This window comes from Anabrus simplex, chromosome 1 (genome assembly GCF_040414725.1).
Source record: "Anabrus simplex isolate iqAnaSimp1 chromosome 1, ASM4041472v1, whole genome shotgun sequence".
Classification (NCBI taxonomy): domain Eukaryota; kingdom Metazoa; phylum Arthropoda; class Insecta; order Orthoptera; family Tettigoniidae; genus Anabrus; species Anabrus simplex.
The window spans coordinates 338660621-338673611 of NC_090265.1; positions in this window are offsets into that span (position 1 = coordinate 338660621).

Genomic DNA, 12991 nt, shown 5'->3' on the forward strand with positions numbered 1-12991 from the left:
AGAAGAAAGAAAGAAAGAAAGAAAGAAAGAAAGAAAGAAAGAAAGAAAGAAAGAAAGAAAGAAAGAAAGAAAGACGTGGTGATTATTATTATTATTATTATTATTACTATTATTATTATTATTGCTTAAGAAGTAGTACATCCATACAATGGGCTTCCCAGCCCAGCCGAAAAAGTAAAGGCATACTTGGTTCTCCCAAAAGGAAGTTGAAACTTTTACAAACGAGATTTCCACTTCTAGAGAGCCACATAGCCCTAAGGTTCAGCTGCCGAAGCCTGTCGCACTCCTCTGGGGCAATGATTAATGACTGACAGATGAAATTATATTGGAGTGTGTTGCTGGAATGAAAGATAGCAAGGAAAACCGGAGTGCCCGGAGAAAAACCTGTCCTACCTCCGCTTCGTCCAGCACAAATCTCACATGTAGTGACCGGAATTTGAACCATGGAACCCAGTGGTGAGAGGCTGGCGAGCTGTCGCCTGAGCCACAGAGGCTCACACCAAAATTGAGTACCAGATTAATTCTTTGGTGCAAAGGCGGATGAGCGTAGGAATAACCCCTCTATCCCACATAGTATGCCAACGGCCGTAACCGTGTTGAAACACCGGATCGCGTGAGATCTGCGAAGTTAAGCAACATTGGGCGTGGTTAAGATTTGGATGGGTTGCCACGCATTGTTGATGTGGGGGTAAGGCCGTGTGCACACCGAGCGCGCTTCGCATAGTGTATAGCGTGTTGCTCAACGCTAAGCGTTACGTTACGCATAACCAGTGCTTTGTTCGTAAGCCAGGTTTCACACCGTCCGCGCTCTGCTGTGCTGAACGCCTGCCTTACAGCTAAGCGAAGCGCCAGACAACGCGCAGTGTTAGTTAATTGCTTAGCGTTACCTAGCTGGTTCTGAAGCTTCGGAAGAAGAAATTATTCATGCAGTGTTTCAAAGAGAAGAAATATGGAACCCAAGACATAAAAACGATTAAAATGTAACTGTTTTGCAAAAAAAAGTGGACTTAAGTATCCAACAGTTTTATCGCATTCCTACAGTAAACATATACAGTAACTAGCGAATGTACCCGTGCTTCGCTACGGTATTCTACGTTGTATTCGAATATCGAAGTAAATAGTGTACATGCAGTAAACAAGATTGTTTTAAAATTACATGTCTCTTAGCGTTATCCGAGAAAGAAATGCGGAGGTCCCCGTACGTTGTTTCCAATGTAAAGTGTTTGTTACGGATTTGTGATATAACGGCAGGCTCACTTGCCTACTGGCATTCACAATCGATTTGGGGAGTTTTCGTTAAAATGGCAGCCCCCCTTTCCCACTTCCAGACAGATTACAGTTGAGGAGTTTCTATTATAATGGCAGGCAATTACCCTACTATCACTCGAAATTGAGTTGTGCAGTTATCATTATAATGCCAGGCCCATTTTCCTACTGCCAGCCAGCTTACTTCCAGTAACACCAAGTTGGCGAGTTTTCATCAAAATAGCAGGCCACTATGCCTAATACCAGTCACATTTTAGATATGGACATTTCTTTATAATGGCGGGCACCCTTGCCTACTGCCAAACACAATCGGGTAGGGGAGTTTTAAACAAAAGTGCATGCTCACTTGCCTTCTGCAAGTCAAATCGAGAAGGGAACTATTCATTACAATTGTAGGCCTTCCTTACTTATGACAGTTACACAGGAGTTGGAGAAGGAACCCTTTCCTACTGCCAGTCAAAGTCGGTGTGGGGAGTACTGATTACAATAGCAGACCCACCCTTTCTCGATCGCTAAAAATCGACATCAGTGAATATATATAGATCGACATACGGAAGTATATGCGTGTTTACAATATTGCAGACCTTCATTTACAGATTAACTGCTACTAAACGTACGTCATATCGATAAAGGATTATACCATAAGACACGCCGGATTTAGTGGTCTAAATGGCTGGTCCTATGATATGTCATCTATTCTTGGGTCAGATTGAGTTAGAAACGTGGAACAAGGTAAAGGTTTTGTAAGATTATCTCACATTACATTACTTTTCGGATAATTATGTGACAGCTACATACTTAGCATTTGGCTCACATGCGGCTACTTCGTGGGCCAATTTTCGTGAAGAGTTTAATGATTCTGTATTTCATATAAGTAATTGAAAGTATGAATTATGCATGTGAAAATTCCAAATTTACTTAGCATCGATTAATAGAGAAAAATCAAACGTAAAAGGGATACAGATACGGCAAAAAGTCATAAGACCAAAGTTGTAGATCATTCCAAATTGAACGGAGATTGTGCAATCCGTTATGTGATAGGAATTTCGAAGGTCTGCACCATCATTGAAATTGCCTGCATATTTCGATATTCTTCGGGGATAAAAAGTGAAAAATTTAATGATCTTCGACGTTTTCCGTTCGTTACTGGCTAAAACGTATAATTTTGTCAAATTTCAATTATCTTCTTTTTCTTCTGGCAGATTATGCCGCAATCTGGATTTTGGGCGAGGCGGGTAAAAATTAGGACTTTCAGGAAACTAAACCAAAAATTATGGAGATGGTCATTATTACCCCTTAAACGGAAAGCTGTACGAAAATTTCGCCAAAATAGTCAGTGTAGAGGCACACAGTCGTTACGATTTGATTTATATAGATAAGGAATCTGCTCCATGTAAAACACCTTTTGGGCTATGTCCGCTGGACTTAACCTGCATAACTGACCATTCATGATATCTCCCTTATCCTGACGAAAAAATGCACATGAAAAAAAGTTTTAGAGGTGGAATTCCATCACGTTTGGTCGATTTCCAGTCAGGTTTGTCTTGTTCTGTATATATTGTGGAAGAGTAAAATCACCATTTCGGTTCCCTATAAACCGCCAGTCCATTCCGGAACATGAAATGTTATTTACGTTTAAAACCTACCTTTGGACAGGTGGATGCTAAATATAAATTTTGGTTCGAATGTCTTCAGTAGTTTTCAAGTTGTAAGGAATACGCTTTACACGCACCCGCTCGTGAGTTAAGTCCGATGGGACTTGTACCGAAAAACGGTCCGTTAATGATATCTCCCTTATTAATCCTCGTATCGAAATGATGCACATGAGAAAAAAGGTTTAGAAATTATATTTCTACCAAGGTAGGTAGATTTCCATTAAGTTTGGTTGTGTATATTTTGTGGAAGTGCAGAATCACTGTTTCGGTTTCGTATAAACCCCCAGTCAGTTCAGGGATATGAAACAATATTTGCCCTAAAACCTATCAAGGACAGGTGTATTCTAAATATGAGTCTTGGTGAAAATACATCCAGTAGTTTGTAGCACTCGCGTACATACGGCGTAATTAAGGAAGAAAATACAGTTAAGAAAGTTGAAAGTAATAGAAAATGGATTATAACTGAGGACAGCCGGATAACGACACATATCTAAATGCCAAGTGAATGTATTGGAAAATCAAAAGCCCCTCAATAAATTAAGCTGGTGTGAGTTATGGATATAATAAAGCGGTAACAGAGGAGAAATTTAGGCGCAGTGATTCTTAGGTAAACAGATAAGGAGATGACTAATGGTGTTATTACTTAATCTATTCGAGGGCGGTTGTAAACTCCAACGATATTCCGCCTATATCCCGCAGATAGGCCGATTGACGCCTCTCTTGCCTTCTACGCAAGGAACAACCACGAATTTAAAAGCATGATGAGGAAAATGGCAATACGTTACTTCCCTGCTGGCATGCAGTCAGAGACGTTGCCATGGTAACCTGTAGGTTCGTTGTCGGTCTGTCGGTCACTCAATGCAGAGCATGATACCAGCGGAAATTTGTAAATTTCTCCGTCATGTGAAGAGTAAGGTAAATTATGAACATAACAAAAGTTGTTTATAATGAAGAGACGTTTCACGTACGGTAAACTAAGTTTACAGAAAATCAATAGTATAAGAGAAAATGGAGGAAAACCTTTCTGGTTTTCCTATAAACCCCCCGTCTGTTCAAAGATTTTAAAATAATATGCATATCAAAACCTTCTCAGGGATTAATATACTGTAAATATGAAGTTTGGTTGAGATATACCCAGCCGTTTCGAAGTGATGGTGGAAAAACCTTTCAGCTTTTCCTATAAACCCCCCATCTATTCAAAGATTTTAAAATGATATGCATATCGAAACCTTTCCTGGGATGAGTGTACTCTAAATATGAAGTTTGGCTGTGATCTATCCAGCCGTTTCGACGTGATGGTGGAAAAACCATTCTGGTGTTCCTATAAACCCCCGTGTATTCAAAGATTTTAAAATGATATGCATATCGAAACCTTCCCCTGGATGAGTATACTCTAAATATGAAGTTTGGTTGAGATCTATCCAGCCGTTTCGACGTGATGGTGGAAAAACCATTCTGGTTTTCCTATAAATACCCCGTGTATTCAAAGATTTTAAAACGATGTGCATATCGAAACCTTCTTCGAGATGTGTATACTCTAAATATGAAGTTTGGTTGAGATCTATCCAGCCGTTTCGACGTGATGGTGGAAAAACCATTCTGGTTTTCCTATAAATCCCCCGTGTATTCAAAGATTTTAAAACGATGTGCATATCGAAACCTTCTTCGAGATGAGTATACTCTAAATATGAAGTTTAGTTGAGATCTATCCAGCCGTTTCGACGTGATGGTGGAACAGACAAACAGACAGACGAACAGACAAACAAACAGACACGAAACGTAAAAACCACCGATTCGGTCTTGAGTTGACCTAAAACGGATAAATATCTGAAAAATTGGTAAAACAAAAGAAATCACAGACAGCGGACCCCCTACAATTTTATTTATATAGATATTACTTCTACTGTCACACTTTACTGGGCTTAACATTGTGACAGGATTAAATTGCGTATGGATTTTAGTGTCGGAAGTGTCCGAGGAGAAGTTCGGCTTGCCAGGTGCAGGTCTTTTGAATTGACCCCCGTAGGTGACCTGCGTCATGATGAGGATGAAATGATTATGAATACACACATACACCCAGCCCCTATGCCAATGCAATTTACTAATCATGAATACAATTCCCGACTCTGCCGGGAATCGAACCCGGGACTCCTGTGAGCAAAGGCCAGTATGGTAACCATTTAGCCATGTAGCCGGACACTTTGTGACAAAGTGCATAGAATCTCCCAGACTCTGTCATGTCGGTTTATAATTTTGCCAATGGAGGGTGTTAACATGAAGAATATCACTCTGCAGGCTAGTAGTGGGCTTGGAAGTAAATATTTCTGTTTATGAATTATATTTGTCACACATTTTCTCCACTTTTGTTACGATGATAAATTGGGCGTGCTAATTGTAACAATATTTGCAAAATACTATTTATAATTATGACAGCTGATGGCAGAGCTGTTGAGGATCCAACCAGCCTTAAGGCTGAAGACTGAACATACATACATACATACATACATACATACATACATACATACATACATACATACATACATACATACATACATACATACATACATACATACATACATACATACATATAAAGAGCGTGATTTAGCCGGAAACTTAATTTCCACGTGTTTGCTGCCCGGTGCACCTAGACAATTGGGAAAATTGAATTCTCCCAATACTTCTCTGCTACTTGTCGCCACAATTCAGTTGCAAGGTTTGGAAGATCAAAGGTATTTTTTTAAATTCTTAAGTAATCATAAAATTTATCGCGATAAAGTCTTGCATCTCTGTACAAACGATGGAATTTTCCGAAAGTAATTTGTTCTTCATTAAATTCATGAACCCACTTTCGATTCTTCTTTCTAATTTTCAATTTCAGGTAACTTTTATCCATTAGTAAACTGTTTCTAGTGTACTTGGATAACGGCATTAGTTTGTGACCACCTTAAAACGCCTCGCGCCAAACTAAGCTGAGAGCACGGCGTAGAGTTTTTGGTGTGAACAGCAAGCACGCCTTGCGCTATGCATAGCATTTAACGCTATAGTTGGGGACAAAACATGACGACCTCAGTTCCTGGAAGCGAGCTGAAATCACACCCTGCATCCTGCTGAGTTAACGAGTTCTAAGTGATACTTGTTTGTTTTGGAGAGGCTTCCTCATTTTCTGTGGTATTTACCCCTTCTTCATGCAGAATGCAGTAGCCGATTTGGCAACTCTGGCTGCAGTAGAGGTAGTAAATCCTATAAGTCGCTAATAAACACAGAGCTGCCGCTGGAAAGTAGTGGTGTGAGGCGAGGACGTCATGATTTGTCCCCAACTATACACGCGACACACTATGCGAAGCGCGCTCGGTGTGCACGTGGCCTAAGGGAATGGAGGAGCGGAAAGGAACTGGCCACCCTACCGTACATAAACTCTGGCTCAGGCACACATCTGCAGAGTTCGGACCTGCCTTCGGGCAGAATACACCCTTACCTTACCTTACCACTTAGTATCGAGATTACGGGCAGTGAAAGAAAGAAAGAAAGAAAGAAAGAAAGAAAGAAAGAAAGAAAGAAAGAAACCTGAGAAGAGCCAAATAAATAGTTTTCAAATGTAGAGATTCAAGCTTTTTTCAAGTAAGCAGTATTGGCTGTGGACCATCTTTATTTGCATCACGAAAGAAAAGCATGACCTACTCAATAAAATAATTATTCACTCTAAACCTTCGCTTATCTCAGAGGCATAATTGCTTAGTCATTGACCTTCAGTTCCCAAGGCAGTGACTTCAAACCCACATGAGGTCGGTAACAAATGGGTGTTCAAATAATACAACTCTGCCTCGTTGGTCTCTGACGTGTTAGAAAGCTACTGTAGGACAAAATTATGAGGCTCCAGTTTCTTTATAGTCTACAGTATGTGAAGGGAAGTTGGGCAAAGAACAGCATTATTTTATTATTAGGTATTACTAATGTCCGCCTCTGTGGTGTAGTGGTTAGCGTGATTAGCTGCCACCCCCGGAGGTCCGGGTTCGATTCCCGGCTCTGCCACGAAATTTGAAAAGTGGTACGAGACCTTGAACGAGGTCCATTCAGCCTCGGGAGGTCAACTGAATAAAGGTGGGTTCGATTCCCACCTCAGCTATCCTGGAAGTGGTTTTCCGTGGTTTCCCACTTCTCCTCCAGGCAAATGCCGGGATGGTACCTAACTTAAGGCCACGGCCACTTCCTTCCCTCTTCCGTGTCTATCCCTTCCAATCTTCCCCCCCCCCCCGCAAGGCCCCTGTTCAGCATAGCAGGTGAGGCCGTCTGGGCGAGGTACTGGTCATTCTCCCCAGTTGTATCCCTGACCTAGAGTCTAAATCTCCAGTACACTGCCCTTGAGGCGGTAGAGGTGGGATCCTCGCTGAGTCCGAGGGAAAAACCGACCCTGGAGTGTAATCAGATTACGAACGAACGAGGTATAAATAGTAGATAAATACCTCTCTAGGTAAAAGTAAAAAAAAAAAACTAAAAAAAAAATCGTGTCATTATCCTGAAGTAATGCGGCTCTTTTCAGGCACACCCTAAATGGTGGTGAGCTGCATGTACCATTTTAACCACATACCAGCCTCCTGCCATTCTCAAATTTTAGGTAGTACCGGGAATCGAACCCGCGCCCCCGAGGACGGTAGCTATTACAGCTAACCTCTCTCTATATATACATATATATATATATATGTGTGGTTGTACGTGGGCTTATTCCACACCTCCTTCTAAACCACTGGACCCGTTTCACCGAAACTTATTATTTACTATCTGAAAGAAATACTGTGAGGGTAAGACACCCCTAGCATACGTACGGGGGGTGTGTATAAAGGGGTGGGGTGGTAGAATGGGATGGGAGGAGTGACATGTAACAATAATCGAAAATAGTGTCGAATCCATAGCTTTCGGAGTCAATGAAGTGAATAGTGACACACGGGATGTCGTTTAAGTCTAAGTTAAGCCCCAATTGGCACGACGGGTTGAGAAGGGGTGAAAAAAAAATATCCAAAATGACCGAGATTATGGTTGTATGCTCTTAAGCAGCTCTCAGTCAAACTTGGTACACATATGTCTTACTATCTGGATAAAAATACTGTGGGGTAAGACACCCCTAGCAACCCTAGAGGGGTGGGGGTGATGAGGCGATGACATTAAAACCATCAGATTACGAGGTGTCGTGTGGTCGACACGGCGTTTTTCTTGGTTTCCGAGGCCACTATCTCGTCGTCAATAGCTCCTCAGTCCAAATCAAGTAGTCTGAGTGGACCTCGAACCACCCCACAGATCCAGGTAAAAATCCCTGACCTGGCTGTGAATCGAATGCCTGGCCACCGGGTAAGAGGCAGGTGCACTACGCCTAGAACTACTGCAGACATTTTTACCAGTCCTATGATGCGTGAAACAAGAATATAACGAACATTTACGTAAACGTTGCAAGGTTGTTCGATATTTCATAACAACAATCTCAAAAATATACTAATGATAAAATCTGAAGTAATATAGGAAGCCGTCTCCTTCTCGGCAATGAAGAGCCTTGATGGAGCGGAACGTAACATAACGTCTTCAGTAATAATAATAATAATAATAATAATAATAATAATAATAATAATAATAATAATAATAATAATAATAATAATAATAATAATAATAATAATAATAATAATAATAACCTTTTACCCCCCACTAACTACTTTTACGGTTTTCGGAGACGCCAAGGTCCCGGAATTTTGCGCCGTAGAAGTATCTACCGACGCGAGGCTGACGTATTAAGCACCTTCAAATACCACCGGACTGAGCCAGAATCGAACCTGCTACCGTCTGAGCTCCTGAGCCTGGCTCGGCATTAAGAAGAATAGAGCAGCCAGGTCTATGCCGGGTCGTTTTGCCCTCCAGGAATTAACCCAATTCTCATTTCTAATATAAAGTAAGTCAACCTGGGGGCCATATGCATCTCAAGAAGTGGGAATCTGATTTCTATTTGTTCGAATTTTTGACAAGGAATCGAACCCACATACTTCTGAATGAACTAGGTACACTTTTATCGTCTCGACTAAGCAGCACCTTAAATTCCTAAGTACCTTCAGAAAATACATTCAACACAAATGTTGCAATATACTGAAAAGAAAAAAGTTTATAAGAAATCAATAGATGTTTACACGCGAAGGCATTTTCAAGATGTCAGGTGCCTTTTAGGAAATTATCTCCACTTATAAACCAAAAATTATATACAGTGAGAAAACTATATCTACTAATAATTTATACTCCTTAGATCTTGTTGGAAACCCTCCTAACTCCCGGCGAATGGGGGTAAATAATCTCTAAGTATATCATGTCTGTCGAGGAAGCGATAAGAAAGGGTTGATTCCCCAGGGGTTCCCATTTTAGAAGCGTGGTTTTGGCAACCAAGGGGATCTTAGCCGAGTCATGTCCACTTACTTGTACCAGAGTCTTCACTTTCATCCCTACTGGTTCTCAAGGGTTCTCAATTTGGGAGCATGAAATGGTGATCAAGGGACCCTTCGCTGAATCTCTCAATACTTGTACCTATATGTTTCAGGTTTTTTAGTCCGGCTCCATGGCTAAATGGTTAGCGCGCTTGCCTTTGGCCACCGGGGTGCCAGGTTCAATTCCTGGCAGGGTCAGGAATCTTAACCTTAATTGGTTAATTTCGCTGGCACGGGGGCTGGGTGTATGTGTCATCTTCATCATCATTTCATCCTCATCACGACGCGCAGGTCGCCTATGGATGTCAAGTCAAAAGACCTGCATCTGGCGAGCCGAACTTGTCCTCGGTCACTCCCGGCTCTAAAAGCCATACGCCATTTCAATTTTCATTTCAGGTTTCTCACTTTCACACTTCCTAACCTCTCTCATCCTTTTCCTATTCTTTCCGTACTAGGTTTTTGAAGTCTAGGGTATCTTTCACTTTCACAACTATTCGTAGTCCCCTTTCTCTAGCCGATACCTTCATTCTCCGAAGGATCAGAACTACAGTATTCCATATTATTTTCTGATTACAACAAAGAGAGAATGGTTGTCTAATTGCATTTCATCTTAAAGCAATAATATCTATTTGACCACCTTTGGTCAAAACTTGTTCTCTTCCGACCCCGATAGTATTAGGTTTGCGAGGTCTGAAATAGCTATCTTTTCACTCCATTCGTCGCTCTATTTCCTTTTCTTTGTCGATACATTCATATTTTCTCTTCTGATTAGAATTACTGTAGGATGGTTGTCTTGTTTTACTTCCCTTTATTACTACCATCACTCATTTCGCAAAAGCTCTTTAAAGAATAGTGAATGAAATCAACATAAGCAACATCACTTCGCATCATTTCATCTGCCAATCATCCATTATCAACTAGTTCACTGCACGTCCACATCCCAAGCACCCACGCTTCATCTCATGCCAAATAACCAAGAATTACAGTATCAGCAATGAATTTGGCCAAGAGACCCAACGTTCTCTCCTCGTAACTAAAACCTCATTTTAACAAACTCATGTTTATTTCACTCTCCCTTCAATGCGTCCGAATCCCCTGGTCAGAGAAAGGGCTCACCCTTTAGGTGCCCGCCCCATGCCTTCAGGGTGGTGGTATAGTAGCAGTTGTAGTAGTAGAAGAAATAGTAGTTTTTGTTGTTGTTTTCTAGAACAGTGTACTTAAGAGTGACATACGTAACAACAGCAAAGGCAGAATGTACTTTACCGAGTTCCTGTAAGTTCAAAAATGGCTATCGTACTCAGCAAGAAGCTGTTCGTTACTTCGTTAGCTAAACCATTAAATATAATACTGTATTATCTCAGGGATTGTCGGGTAAGCACAAAGGCAAACTTCTCCAACACCCGGTTGGACCGGAGGCGAGGATCGAACTGGGGTCAGCCACTACTACTATTCACCCCGACAAGCTGCTCATTAGCATAATGGTGCATTCAATTTGAATCGCAATCCAGCTGCGGAGCTCGCAAAAACAACCAGCTAATTAACCAGGAGTGATGGGGTGGAACATGAGGATACACTGATCTTTAAAATAAATGGTAATTATTAAAATGCAGTTGACAATTTGTTGCGTTTTTCAACCACAATGCGGAGCATAATTAACAGAATATTTTTGTTCTTTGCTCTCAAATGGAATATCTCGCACCAATTACAACATTATCACGTGTACTAGCTGTCTCATAAGTAAATGTTTATGATATTGCATAGATAATTGGAATTCATATAAAACACATGAATCATACAATCAATGGATTTAAAACTTCATATAACGTCTCACCTACTAGCACCCAAGAATTTGAACGCTAGAAATGTCAGTTGGTTATTGAAGCATGGACTGGAATATCGAACTAAAAATACTCTGACATTGTAAATTTAGAAATTAAAATATCGAATTGTGAAGAATACCACCAAGGAAATTACAAACGGAGAATACAATTCCTAATGTATATTATAATCTTGGGAGGTGTGCGTTTAGCAAATCCAGCACTAATAGGTAGACAGTATTGGATAATTTGACAAAAATATTCATTTTCCTATACTCCAACAGTCGATCGCTTCCATCCTGAAGAATATTATTGAGTTTATTAATGCAACACTTTCATAAAACACATATAAGACGAAGTGTAATACTTCAATAGCAGTTAAAATAGAATAGGTACAGACAGGTATGTCCCTAAGTGTCCGCCTCTGTGGTGTAGTGGTTAGCGTGATTAGCTGCCATCCCCGGTGGTCCGGGTTCGATTCCCGGCTCTGCCACGAAATTTGAAAAGTGGTACGAGGGCTGGAACGGGGTCCACTCAGCCTCGGGAGGTCAACTGAGTAGAGGTGAGTTCGATTCCCACCTCAGCCATCCTGGAAGTGGTTTTCCGTGGTTTCCCACTTCTCCTCCAGACAAATGCCGGTATGGTACCTCACGGCCGCTTCCTTCCCTCTTCCTTGTCTATCCCTTCCAATCTTCCCATCCCTCCACAAGGCCCCTGCTCAGCATAGCAGGTGAGGCAGTCTGGGCGTAGTACTGGTCATTCTCCCCAGTTGTATCCATTGACCCAAAGTTTGAAGCTCCAGGACACTGCCGTTTGGAGCGGTAGAGGTGGGATCCCTCGCTGAGTCCGAGGGAAAAGCCAACCCTGGAGGGTAAACAGATTGAGATAGAAAAAGATGTCCCGAAGTACAGAAAAGATATCCAAGCTCACGTACATAATAAACTCCAGAAGGTTCCCAGAAATTGTCACCGTGCGAATAAGAGGACATACCCAAATACATTACAAACACATTTCACTGAGCAAACATTCCAGATCTCATCCGGAGAATATGGCTTGAATATATTGGATTGATGCTCATGGGAAGATAATATAGGCTATGGTATCAAATGTCACACTATCCACGCACATATCCAGCGACAATAAGCTTGGCCATACAGAAAATGGAATTTAAAATAAAGCAAATGTGCAAAGGTTGCTTTTTCTTTTTTTTACAAGTTACTTTACGTCGCGCCGACACAGATAGGTCTTAGGAAAGGGCTAGAAGTGCGAAGGAAGCGGCCGTGGCCTTAATTAAGGTACACTTCCAGCATTTGCCTGGAGCTAAAATGGGGAACTACGGAAAACCATCTTCAGGATTGCCGACAGTGGGGTTCGAACCCACTATCTCCCGGATGCAAACTCACAGCTGCGCGCCCCTAACCGTATGGTCAACTTGCCAGGTGGTTGCAAAGTTTAAATGGGCCATAAATTCATATTCATATTATGGGATTACCGGTACTTTATAAAATTATAACGTTCCAAGGACTTCACAGTCTCTCTCCATCATTACTTACTTTCCAATAGTTCTGGTAAGCTCTTTCTGGTCGAAAACTCCAAGCTTCCAGATGGGAAGTTAGAACTCAGCCATAAAATAACAAACACGCATGGGTTAATCTAAGATGGAAATGCAGTGTAGAAATGAGGACTGAACGAGTGATTTGGCCACGCGGTTAGGGGGCGCGTAGCTGTCAGCTTCCATTCAGGATATGGTAGGTTCGAATCCCACTGTCGACAGCCCTGCAGATTGTTCTCCGTCGTTTCCAAT